Source organism: Elephantulus edwardii, unplaced genomic scaffold (assembly GCF_000299155.1).
Source record: "Elephantulus edwardii isolate Elephantulus edwardi_28Jun2011 unplaced genomic scaffold, EleEdw1.0 scaffold00091, whole genome shotgun sequence".
In the NCBI taxonomy this organism is placed as follows: Eukaryota; Metazoa; Chordata; class Mammalia; order Macroscelidea; family Macroscelididae; genus Elephantulus; species Elephantulus edwardii.
The window spans coordinates 2,668,915-2,681,749 of NW_006399841.1; the positions used below are offsets into that span (position 1 = coordinate 2,668,915).

General features: G+C 42.7%; 1 pseudogene; it reads left to right on the forward strand.

Moving 5' to 3' along the window:
- The first annotated feature begins 9,560 nt into the window (after positions 1–9,560).
- On the forward strand, positions 9,561–10,011 carry LOC102854706 (annotated as a pseudogene).
- Positions 10,012–12,835: the final 2,824 nt, after the last annotated feature.

Below are 12,835 nucleotides of genomic sequence, written 5' to 3' on the forward strand. Positions count from 1 at the left end.
CCCCCTCTTCCTCCCTCCCGCTCTCTCTCTCTCCCTTCTCTCCCTTCCTCTCTCTCTCACTCACTCACTCTTTCTTTAACTAGAAGAGGAGGATTAGATTTCCGGGTATCCATGTAGTTGTACATCATTTTGCTTTCAATTGTCACCTCCATCAGGGTTTGGGAGGTGAAAGAAAAGAAACTAAAATGCAAATAGACTTAAAATTCAAATGAGCTTGGCTAGGAAGGGGCCCTGTGCTATTAACTGCTGGACCTCTTTTATGTGATGTTTGCATCATGAGGTGACTCATTCCAACAGGACAGTTTCTTAAAAGTAGTCATAATTTGCAATGATGTCACTGGCAAGTTTCTTATTGATTTTGGATGAGGAGAGCCAAGGTACATTATTGATCAATTCTAGAAGCTAAAATTAACAGCGAACAGCGGCGGACGTGTGGTTCCTGTCTGGAGGGGGATAATGGCCCATCAGGATTTCCTCTGTCTTCCGCTCTGTCTTCTCTTCCATCCTACACGGAGATGGGACATGGAGGTGGCCCAGCCTGGATGACCCATCTGTTCCACACTCCTCTTCTGCCGGCCATAATATCTGCATGGAAACTGGCCAGACCACAGTAGGTGTGATACAGGCAGATAGCCTGGCTGACCAGCGAAGGGACACAAATCCGATAATAAAGTTTAACTCAGCACGTTAGTTTGGTTATATAGTCTTGTTCTTTTCCTGGACAAATTCTAAATCTTGTGGTATAAAGACAGATACCTACTGCTGTTTTATTAGTGGATAACTCTACTTATTGCTGCTGCTGCTGTTGTTAGGTGCTGTTGAGTCAAGTGTGACCCCTTTCAAGCGGAGGAACACCAGCTCTTTCTGTCCTGTCCACCTCACATTTCCTGACACTAGAGTCCCCTGCCGCAGTCACTGTATTAAATTGCCTCCACCTCCCATAAGCCTTATGCTCCATAGAAGGAAATGACCTATGTTCCTGTACCGTCTTTGTGAGCTTTGTTGTATTTTAGTCCATGGTGACTGTTGTATGATGCTTTCCACCCTAGGACAAAGGCTCCTCTTCCAGTACTATATGTTTTTGTTGTTATGTGCCGTCGAGTCGTTTGTGACTCATAGTGACCCTATGTACAACAGCCCTAAACCGTGCTCTATCCTGTGCCAATCTCATTGCCTGTGACACACCTATCCCGATTACCCCGGTCACTGAATCAATCCACCTCATAGAGGGTCTTTCCCTCCTGTGCTGTCCCTCTACCCAGCATGATGTCCCTCTCTAAAGACCTGTCTCTCCTTACAACATGTCCAAAGTATGTCAGGCGAAGCCCCAGAATCCTTGCCTCCAAGAAGCAGCCTGGTTTAACCCTCTCTACGATGAATCTGCTTAGAACAATGTTGTTGTTGTTGTTGTGTACCATGGAGGCAAAACAGACCCATAGCTGACCCTCCAGCAGGTTTCCAGAGGCAAGTAATCAGATGTGAGGCAATTGCCCATCTTTCTCCTGCAGAGCAGCATTTGGCCTTGAACCAGCTGCCTTTCAGATTGCAGTGCAGCTTCCTGCCACTAGGCCACCAGAGCTCCCTATATAGGACAATGGTCAGTTATTATTCCTAAGGTTTTCATTGGCTGATTTTCAGTAGTAGATTGCCAGCCCTTCTTGTTTTGTCCTAATATCTCTGGCAGATGGAAGTAAAGATTAGAGAAGATAGTTGTGTACAGTTGAGTCAGCTGACCTTCCATCAGGATTTTCGAGACAGTGAATCATATGGGAGGGGATTGCCCATCTTTCTCTTTTGAAGCAACTGGTGGATTCAAAACACTTGCCTTTGGCTTGAGAGCACAACTCCTTGCCCATCAGGCCACCAGAGCTTCCTAGGGAAGATTTAGAAGAGAGTGGAAGGTTCTTCAGCTTCTCTGATAAGTAGCCACCTCCTTCACTTTGGGTGGGAACAGTTGTGGCTGGCTGCATTGTGAGCTGTGACCTCGGTGCTGTCACAGTTGTGGTATTTTGAGTCTGGGAATTATCACAGGACACCTTCCACTCTGCAGTGTGGATGCACCTGGACCTTAGGTTTAGATCTATTGTTACTGTTCAAGGACCTTCCTTACTCATTATCTGTCATCTGATAACACATGAGTTGTTTAAATCCTCTGGTGGTAGAACAAGTGTGTAATGTGTCGTAAAGTATGGAGGACGAGGCACCCAGCCATTTCTTGAAGAGGCACTTTTTTACAGTTAGTTAAATTTATTGTCATGATTGGCTTCGTGGACAGAAAGTGATGCTACCAAGCCAAAGGTGGGTGATTTTTAATCTGCAGCCCTTAGGCCTGGTTTTAGTTGTTTTTGGTCAAACATTCTTCTAAGTGGTACAGCACTGGTCTGTCCATTTGCTGTACAGAGGTAACTCAAAGTTGCTGTGATGCTAAATGCTGTGACACAGATGTGTCAAATGTGATAATGGTTACCCGTAGTGGACAATGTTTGGTGGAGCTCCCCGATTAAAACAAGCTTGGAAGCAGGATTGGCATCTGCCTCCAAAATGGCTTGCCTCTGGGAATTCCATGAACATGGAGAAATGATGAAAAGTTATACAAGTGTTCAGATATTTTGTTCATTGGGTTGCTATGAGTCATCTACGATTCGATGGCACCTAACAACAACAACAGTGACAGTTCAAGGTAGTTTTCAGGAGCTGTTCACCCTGCTGTCTGCCACTCATTGCCCAGCGGCTAAGATGGATCATTTCTATTTGGCTTCTTTCTTTTGCATTTGTAACTGGCATTTCATTTAGTACAAACCGTCTTGTTTAGTAACAAGCATCTTCCGTGAAGATGGAATATTAATTTTCGAGGCAAGTATGACAAGATAACCAATACTGATTCCCCATCTTTCTAACGTCAATCTGCTGTGTTGTTGTTATATTCTGCCGGATGAGAATCTCCTCATAGCTGACCCTCCAGCAGGTTTTCAGAGACGATAAATTGCATGGGAGGAGACCTTGCATCTTTCTCCTGAAGAGCAGTTGGTGGTTTCAAGCTTTGTGCCTTTTGGTGGCAGCAAAACTCCTTACCACTAGGCCCCCAGAGCTCCCCAAATATGATATATAAATCCCCCCAAAATCATCATAAGCCAAAACACCGTTCTTTTGTCCTCTTTGGGTTAGAGGCATTTCCCTCTCCATTTGGAGGCTATAACTCTCCTATCAAACTTTGACATTTGTAACTGTATGAACAGAGAGAGGTCACTGTAAACTCTGTGGGCCGGAATGCATGTCCATTTGAAAGCAAATTTTTTTTTTTTGGTGGGGGGGTCCTGGGTCATGTAAGTGCTTAATGTGCTCAACTGCTGAATAAGAGGCCACAGGTTCAAGCCTACCCCAAAAGCACCTTGGAAGCAAAGTAACAATTTTCAAATGTCAGATTCCACCACAGTAGTTTTACGCTCATGGAGCTTAAAAAAAAAAAAGCTGCGTCTCTCTTGTGCGCTCTTTATGCTGATGTGTTTGAGGAGAGGCAGGTGACCTGAATTTCATGCTCCCTCACTCTCTAACTTTGGACCATAAGAAAATGACCAGATTTCACTTGGTTCATTGGTCAAATGGCAATAATCATACTTTCCCAGGAACAGGCAGCTCTGAATTCAGGCTCTTCTCTTTCAGGGTGTAGGAAATGGGACGTGACTAAGCTGTGAAGGTGTCATCCCTTGTGAGAAGTGGAGTGGCCATGGTGTGGGGTGTTTAACTCCTGCCTTTTGGGTTTTCTCAGAAGCTCTGATCAGTCCAGGCAGCTGCGTGGCCCCGCTGCCTTTATTTGATTCTCAGGCAGTTACTATACCTGCCAGACTACCCTCCCATCTCTAGCTAGAAAAGTGGGAACTTCAGATGCTCAAACTTTATTTTTTTCTTCAAGTAACTATTATATTAGGGAGGGAACTCTGGTGGTCTAGTGGCAAGAAGGTTTGCTGCAATCCCAAAGGTACTCAGTTTGAATCCACCAGCTGCTCCATGGGAGAAGGATGGGCAGTCTCCTCCTCTGCAAACCTGCTGGAGGGTTGGCTATGGGTCTGTCCTGACTCAATGGTACATAAGAACAATAGCAAAGACATTGTATTAGGGAGCTCAACGGCTTAGTGGTAAGAAGCTGGGCTATAATCTCAAAGGCATGCAGTTCGAATCTAGCAGGTGCCTTGTGGGAGTAAGAGGAATATTCGCTAATGGGATTTACTGCCTTGCAAAACCTGCTGGAGGGTCAGCTATGAGTCAGTTCCAACTTAATGCACACAACAACAAATTTATGTTGTCAGGGAGCACTGGTGGCCTCGTCTGTAGGGAGTTGTGTTGCTCACCCAGAGGCTGAACCTCTCTGCCAGTTCGAATCCATCAGTGGTTCCAAAGGAAGAAGGGTAATATCTTCCTGTGTGATTTACAGACTCAGAAATTGCTGGAGGGTCAGCTATGAGTCTGTTCTGACCCAGTGGCAGAAATGAGAGTTACTGTGTTGTAATCAGAACTTAAATGTAAGTCCTTTTTAATAACATCTGATGTGCAGGACAGGAAGTCCAAGGGAGATTTTGGCATTGAATGCTATGCAGTATTATTACAGAAAAACCTCACAGAATAAACTTAGAGTCCTAAAATGAAGTAAAAATGAAAAACTTTTATTCCTGTCTTTATTTTGTTGTAGAGAACAATGCAGGTGTTATCAGTACAAGACTTACTTTCAAGAATAAAATAACATTAGGTTAAAATTCTAGGGGAAAGAATGGACTAAAAAATATATATGTTCAGTGAGCTCTGGTGGCCTAGTGGCAAGAAGCTGCACTGCAATCCTAGAGGTAAGCTGTTCGAATCCACCAGATGCTCTGCTGGAGAAGGAGGGACAATCTCCTTCTGTACCAGTCAGATCTGATTTGATAGTATACACGCACACACACATACACACACACAATAAAAAGAAAATGAAAACATATATATGTTCAACAAAACAAAGGCATCAAAAGATTGTTAGGAAAGAGCTTATTCAGTTATTTTTTTTTTAAACATTTTGGAAAAGTTTTATTTTTATTGCCAGAGTCTCAGGCTTTATATTTTTTTTTAAAATTTTAAATTTTTTTTACTGATATTTTAACGAAAGTTTGCAGAAAACTTGAATTTCCATTCATTCATTGTTGCACATTTTCCTCCCTACTTCTCTCCACCCCAGTTCGCTTTTCTCTTTCAAAAGATTCTTCCATTGTTCCAGTTTCCTGCCTCCCCCTGCCCCTGGTTTGCTTAGCTATGTATCTCTTATTTTGGACTGTTGTCATTCAAATAACAGCTAATTATAGATTTCTTTTAGACAGTTCTTTCCCTCATCTGTTTCAAGGCAGTGTTCATTATTTCTCTCCTCTTCTCTTAGTTCCCCTGCTACCCCCATGTCCGTCCTATTTTATAACAGTGGCATTTCAGTTATCTTTTAACTAGATGATCAATGTTATCAAATCACCAGGATACTTAATTTCCATTGGAGTTGAAGTGACTGATAAAACAATTTGATTTTTAAAAATGCCAGCACTTACATGCAATGATTTAAACTTATGAAGAAAACATGTGATTGGTTATATTTTTGGTAAAATTTTTTTCTTGGGTATGTGTGAATAAGAAGTTTGAAAACCATCACTGTACATAACATAGCTAGAGGATGTCTTAAAGGCACTTTAATGCAGGGCCTTGTTTTACATCTGAATCAAACCAGTTGGTGCATCATGGCTTGTTCCTATATTGTCCCACTCAACCTGTTGATTCGGTGTTAAGAGAGATTATTTTTGCTTCACAAACTACTAACAATGACAAAATGGCTTGTGATGCTTGGCAAAAATAGATAAAAAGGGCTTCCTCTGGTGGCTTATTGGTAAGGAGGTGTGCTGGCAACCCAAAGACATTCGGTTTGAGGGAGAAAGATGCGCAGTCTTCTCCCATGTGATTCACAGTCTCTGAAAACCTGCTGAGGGTCAGCTGTGGGTCTGTTCTGAATCATTGGTGATGATTTGTATTGTTTATTATACCTAAGAGAGGACACATTTTAGAACACAGATAATTTCTGGATTACCATTGACTCCTGAGCCTAAATCTCTCTTCAAGTTGAAATTGTGCATTAAGTCAACCATTGAGGATGGTTCATATCTAACTTTAGTTAAAATGGCTTAGTAATCTCATTCCTTCTCTCGCCCATTGCTGTCAAGTCAGACCTGACTCATACCTGATCCTCTACCAGGTTTCCAAGGCTGTAAATAGTAGAGGGGGAGCTCAGGTGGCCTAGAGGGGAAGGAGTTGTGCTGTCAACCCAAAGGCAAGCTGTTCAAATCCACCAGCTGCGTGAAAGATGGGCAGTCTCCTCCTGTGTGATTTACAGCCTCTGAAATCCTGATGGAGGGTCAGCTATGAGTTGATTCTGACTCCACGACACAACTACAACAACCAATAATGTAGGAGAAGGTTGCCCATCTTCTTAAAATTTATTATTATTAATTTTAATGAAAATTTACAGAGATTGTGGATTTCCATTCATTCACTGTTCCACTTTTCTCTCCCTGCCCCACACCTGCCCCCCAGTTCGTTCTTCTCTTTGAAAAGTAAAAGAAAAATTCATGGTTTTACAGTCCCTCCCCCCAAGTCCACTCCACTATGCCCATCTTTCTCCCACAGAGCTGTTGGCAGATCCAAACCATCAGAGAGGCACAGTCTTCAGGTTACTGGTGCAACTCCTTGTAGCTGACCCTTCCAGAGTGCCCCGTGAGAATACAGTGTGCCTTTTCATGCATCAAAACAGTGAAGAAACACGTTCCAAAGCATTCAAACCGCATTTAACATATTAAACGTAGGAGCCATGGCAGTCTAGTAGGTAACGTACCGGATTGGCGAGAGGTTGGCAGTTTGAATCCACTGGCCGCTCTTCAAGAGACAGGTGGGAAATATTGTGAAGATTTACAGCCTCTGAAGCCTGTGGAGAGTCCGCAGTGACTCAAAAGCAGTGTTTTTGAAAATGCCTGATAATACAGAGATGATAATGCTTTACTGTTCTTCACCGAGGAGTTCCTGTTTGTGACTTTGATCTGCTGGCTCTATCTTGGTTTTGTACCTATTAGGCTTTAGTGAGATGGAGTTACATCTTCAGGTTTCTGCAGGTACCCAGGGCCTGCTTGTATTTTGTAATTTAAGTCACGTTCTTGTTGATTAATTAACATTCCATTTTCCATAGGAAATGAAACTGGATCCACTTGGAAAATTCCCTGAAACTGAGGTTCTCATCCCAGAGTGTGTGAACCCTGGCACTTGGCGTGGCTGAAGAGGTCAAGGTCTACTCAACATTCTGGTAAGCGTGATTCCTCTTCTTGGGATATCAGTTCCTAGTGACTCAGTGCTCCTTAAATACTGAATTAGAACTGGACCTATTGTGTTATAGGATCCACAATGTCTAATGGAAATGTAAAGGTGTCATGCAGGACTTCTAGGGAGTTTTTAAACTCCGGGAGAAGCACTTTCAAGATCGCTTAGTACATGAGTTCCTCCTTCCCTGCTGTGTGGGGGTCCTTGGTAGAAACGGTTGAGAAATATTTTCTAAAGGTTTCAGCTGTCTGTGGTGGTAGTTTCTGCTGTGGAGAGAAAGGATTAGGCTGCATTAATGCTACATTTTACAAATGGCCTTTGCTTTCTGGTACTGCTGCTGGTTCTTCTCCTGAGTCCGTTCTGGATATAATGTTTGAAAGGAATTTTCAGATGTTCTTTCTGGAAGGTTTGTTTCCTGGCTGACATTGGAGGAGAATTTTTTTTTTAATGGGTTACAAGGAGGTCAGTGTCTCATTAAGAGTGATGACAGATGGTGGGACTCTAAGATAGTCGCATGCCAAGTGGGAAACAACCAATATGCTTGTGAAAGAATTTAATCCATACTTGTAGCATGTCATGAAAAGGGCTGATGTGTTGGCATTGGCATTTAGATACCATGATACGTTCCTGTGAGTTATGACTGTGTCATTTATGAGTCAGGAGGAAGAAGAAGAGAAGATTCCATCTGGGACGATCTTGAAGCAGAGGGAGACATTTTTAATCAACCTGTACATCAAAGCCACACTGTCGCTCTTATTTTCCTCTTCTGTCCTGCTCTTCAGTATTCTTTTGAGGGGTGTGGGAAGCAGAAGTGTAATAGTCTCTGCAGTTTTATTGATTGCAATTTGAAAAGAAAAAAAAATTTCTAAGACATTACAGGTATGAAACCATTTTTACCTTTTGCAATTCAGGGCCCACAGAACCTTGGCTTGGAGTGCACTGCTGGTCTTGACCTTGACAAATTACATGCGTTACTATCTTTCATCAGAAAAAAAGTGAAAGCCACAATTGGGCCATGAACAAGACTGCAGAAAGAGCTTCAGTGTGGTTTCTGTGGACTCTAGGGTTTCACCATTCTTTCTCACGGAGGAATGCAAGCCCTCTCTGAAGTCTGGCTGAACTGGTACCTGTTTCACTGGGCTGTTAACTGTGCTCATCAGCTGTTTTATTCCTTTATTATCACTTTGGAAAAGCCTTGTGTGCCAGCCTTCACAGTCTTCTGTCTCTGCTGGGTTGGAGGCTATAGATCCTATTTAACATGTATCCAGCCTACCTTGACTTTTGATAACTTCATCTGCAGTGTACTGACAGTGTTACTAATTTGTACGGTGATCATGGGAATTAAGTGGGTAGCATCATGTAGGTGCTTAATCAGTGTCCTTGCGACCACCCTCCTCCCTCCTGGTACACACTCAGCAGATGCTTCCAGGACAGAGAAGAGTGCTAGGACAGAAGGCTTTGCTCTCCCAGCTTTTTTGCTTCTGAATAATACCCGGGGCTAATCAATCCCAGAAAGTGAGTTTTCAAGTCAAGCATCAAAAGAACTAGACAAGTATTGACTGCATACTCTTGATGAGTGGGTGACATACCCATTGTGCCTTCCTGTCTGACATTTTAAAAGAACTGATATTTTTTTCCCTGTATAATCAGTAATCTATTAATGGTAAATACTTTCTCTAAAAACACAACGGGATGTCTGTCCACATGAACCTCACATAGATATCAGATTGACTGAGAACTCATTCCTATTAAGTTGGAATCCTGAAGCCCTAAGAACTTTGATAAATGTCAGTAGTAGTAGAGGGGCTTCAGGCCTTTTGTTCATACATAGGGTCTCTATGAGTTGTGCTCGACTCGAAGGCAATCAACAACAAGAACAACAACATAGCTGACTGTCCAGAGGCTTTCCAATGCTGTAATCGCATAGGAGGAGATTGCCCATCTTTGTCTCTCAGAGCTGTTTGGTGGGTTTGAACCAACAGAGAGACTCAGCCTTTGGGTTACCAGTGAACACTCTATGGACGAGGCCATCAGAGCTCCCTTACGTTTGAGAAGAAAGGTGGCATTTTGTCTGTTATTTCATCTGCTCTTGTGGTCCTCAAGTATATTGCTCTGTGCAGTAACATTTTATCTATACAATTTTGTGCTAGAGTTCAGTATTAGATTTAAGAGTGTGTGTTGCTGCCACTGCCGCCATGTCTCTGGTAATCCCAGAGAAGTTGCAGCACATTTTGCGAGTACTCAACACTAACATCAATGGGCGGCGGAAAATAGCCTTGGCCATCACTGCCATTAAGGGTGTAGGGCGAAGATATGCTCATGTGGTGTTGAGGAAAGCAGACATTGACCTCACCAAGAGGGCAGGAGAGCTCACCGAAGAGGAGGTGGAGCGTGTGATCACCATGATGCAGAATCCACGCCAGTACAAGATTCCAGACTGGTTCTTGAAAGACGTGAAGGATGGGAAATGCAGTCAGGTTCTGGCCAATGGTCTGGACAACAAGCTCCGTGAAGATCTGGAGCGACTGAAGATGATCTGTGCCCACAGAGGGCTACGCCACTTTTGGGGCCTTTGAATTTGAGGCGAGCACACCAAGACCACTGGCCGTCCGGGGCTGTACTGTGGGTGTGTCCAAGAAGAAATAAGTCTGTAGGCCTCGTCTGTTAAGAAATAGTTTATACACCTTAAAAAAAAAAAAAAGAGTGTGTGTTGAAAGTGCTTTCATACAGCCAGGATTTCCAAAAGGTGGTGGATTTGGGTTTGGAGTCTTGTTCTGAGTTTTTATTATACCTCCCTCCTCCTGTAGTTTTGTTTCTCATTATTTCTTTTTGGGACCTTGTCATGATGTTATGGGTTGAACTGTGTCCTCAAAAGAGTTGTATCCTGAATTCCCACCTCCTGTACCTGTGTGACCTTGCTTGGTGAAATAGGATTTTTCTTGAAAAACAGTTTAAGTCATATTCAAGTAGGGTGGGTCCTAGTTCTAATCCCTTCTGAGTGATGTTTTATAAGAAGAGAGAACAGGTAAGGTGACACCCAAGGAGAAGGCACAAGGTGAAAATCCAGCTTCTAGCTGGAGGGTGCCCCAGGGCAGTTGACTGCTGGTAGGAGCTAACAGAGGCATGGAACAGTCCTCTCTGAAAGCTCTCAGAAATCACTCTGCACAGTAGCCGGATTCGAACTTCTGGCCTCTAGGAATGTGAGAGAATCTATTTCTGTTCTTCTAAGCCACCCAATTTTTGTTATTTTTGCAATGAGTGCTGAAGGAAGTTAAACTAAGTTGCCTGGGTTGTGGTCAGATGTGGCCAGGGAACTTGGAGATAATCGTTTATAAACCTTACTTAGTCTGATCTTTATATTTACGGATACAGCTCTTTCAGGCCCAAGAGGATTGTCTCATACTCATGAACTGTTGTTGTTGTTGTGTACCGTAGAGTTGGAACCGACCCATAGCTGACCCTTCAGCTGGTTTTCAGAGGCAGCTAATCTCATACGAGGGAATGTCCATCTTTCTCCCACGGTGGCTTTAAATCATGTGCCTTCAGGATTGCAGTGTAGCTTCTGGCCACTAGAACACTTGTGAACTAGTCCTGGGTTTATAAAAAAATTGGAAGTATTAGGCCAATTTGCACTTTGTTGAAAAGGCCACTTCTCTAGTTGTCCTTGTTGTTAAGTGCTGTTGAGTGGCAGATGACTTATAGCGACCCTATGAAGGAATGTCCTCAATACTTGTCCTTAGGGAAGTGATTCGTGAACTGTGCCAAGATATGATAAGAATGTTCATACAACCCTCTTAATAATAAAAAGGGAAGAAAATTGCCTATAATGATTATTGAGATACCAATCTCATTGTAACACATGGGAAAAAAACAATACTCTCTCAATGCCCGTCTAGAGGAAGATGCCCTGAAGCCACATCAGCTCTGCAAACTCTTCCATAGTGTCTGGAGTTAGCGTCAAGATGGTCAGGGGCAAGTCAATGAGAGGAAGAAAGGGGTAGAATACAAGAGAACAACTATTGAGGTTGTTAGCAATTACAGCTCGTTCAGCTCCACAGTCAACACTCTTTAACACCAGCAGTCGGGAAATCAAAAGACGAATTGCATTGGGAAAACCTGCTGTCAGGGACCTCTCCAGAGTGCTAAAAAGCAACAGTGTCAGTCTAGAGACTGAGGTCGCCTAATCCAGGTCATTGTCTTCTCAATTACTTGTTATACTTCAGAGAGCTGCACAATGACTAAGGATAACAGAAGAATTGATGCCTTCAAGTTGTTCTGGAGAAAAGTCTTGGACATACATACCATGAACCACCAAGAAAACCAAGTTTCTCCTTGGAGGCTAGGATATTGAAGCTCTATCTCATATACTTTGGGCACATGGCCGGGAGAGACTGGTCATTGGAGAAGGACATCATGCTCGGAAGGTTGGAGGGACAGCACAGGAAAGGAAGACCTCAGATGAGATAGATTGCTACAGTAAATGGGGCAATGGGATTGGTGTGTCAGAGTTAGTGAGACTGACTCAAGACAGGGCAGGGTTCAGAGCTGCTGCCCATAGGGTCACAGGTGACCTGATGGCTTATAACAACAGCAAAAACAACAAAGCAGACATGATTATATTTCTGCCAGTCAATGAGACTGGCTAGATAAACTGTTAGCCGAGTTTCAGCAAAATGAGGTAACACACAGTAAAGATGAAAAGTGTTCTGCCTGGACTTACGTATGGTGAATGAGCCACATAGATGACTAACTTGAATTTGAAAAGCAGTTTAGGATTTTTCAGAGCTTCATAATTTATTAGAATGGCTGAGTCTCCCAAGGAGATAGACACTTCCTCACTTTTTCCCCCCCTAGAAATGGAGATGGGTTTGTTTTTGTGCAGGAGACCATTCCCTTCTATCATTGCCATTATTTCAATATGAAACTTTTTAAAGACAGCTGATGGGTAAGAAAAATGGGATGCGTGAGCTGGACAGGCAGCGGCTGAGGAATTTATGAGTTTGTGAGATTTCATTGAAATCAAATAACCATATTGGCCTATTTTTGCATGCTAAAACTGTCCTGTGAAAAATGATGCAAAGTTGTAAAGTGAATATTTTTTTTAAAAAATGAAGATCAATGTATACATAATATGCATGATACTGTTTGAAAAGGACTGCATTCTCTATCTCAAAATCCTTTAAAAGATTCGTTCAGTTTAAAAATATTACAGTTTTGAAGGAATCATAGAAGAAACATTAGTGTGTAACGAGGTTTCCTGATGCTCATTGAATATCTGCAGGTATTGTCATGTGATACTGTCATGCTGTAAGGTCGGGATAGTTGTTTAGTGTTAAAAGAAATACAGCAAGTGGATGACTTTGACAAACAGAACTTTATTTTACTAGTCTAGAAGTTTAAGTTCAGAGCTGCAGCTTGAGGGGAAGGTTTTCACTTTGTGTTGGGACAAATCTTTGTCTCTTTTTAACAT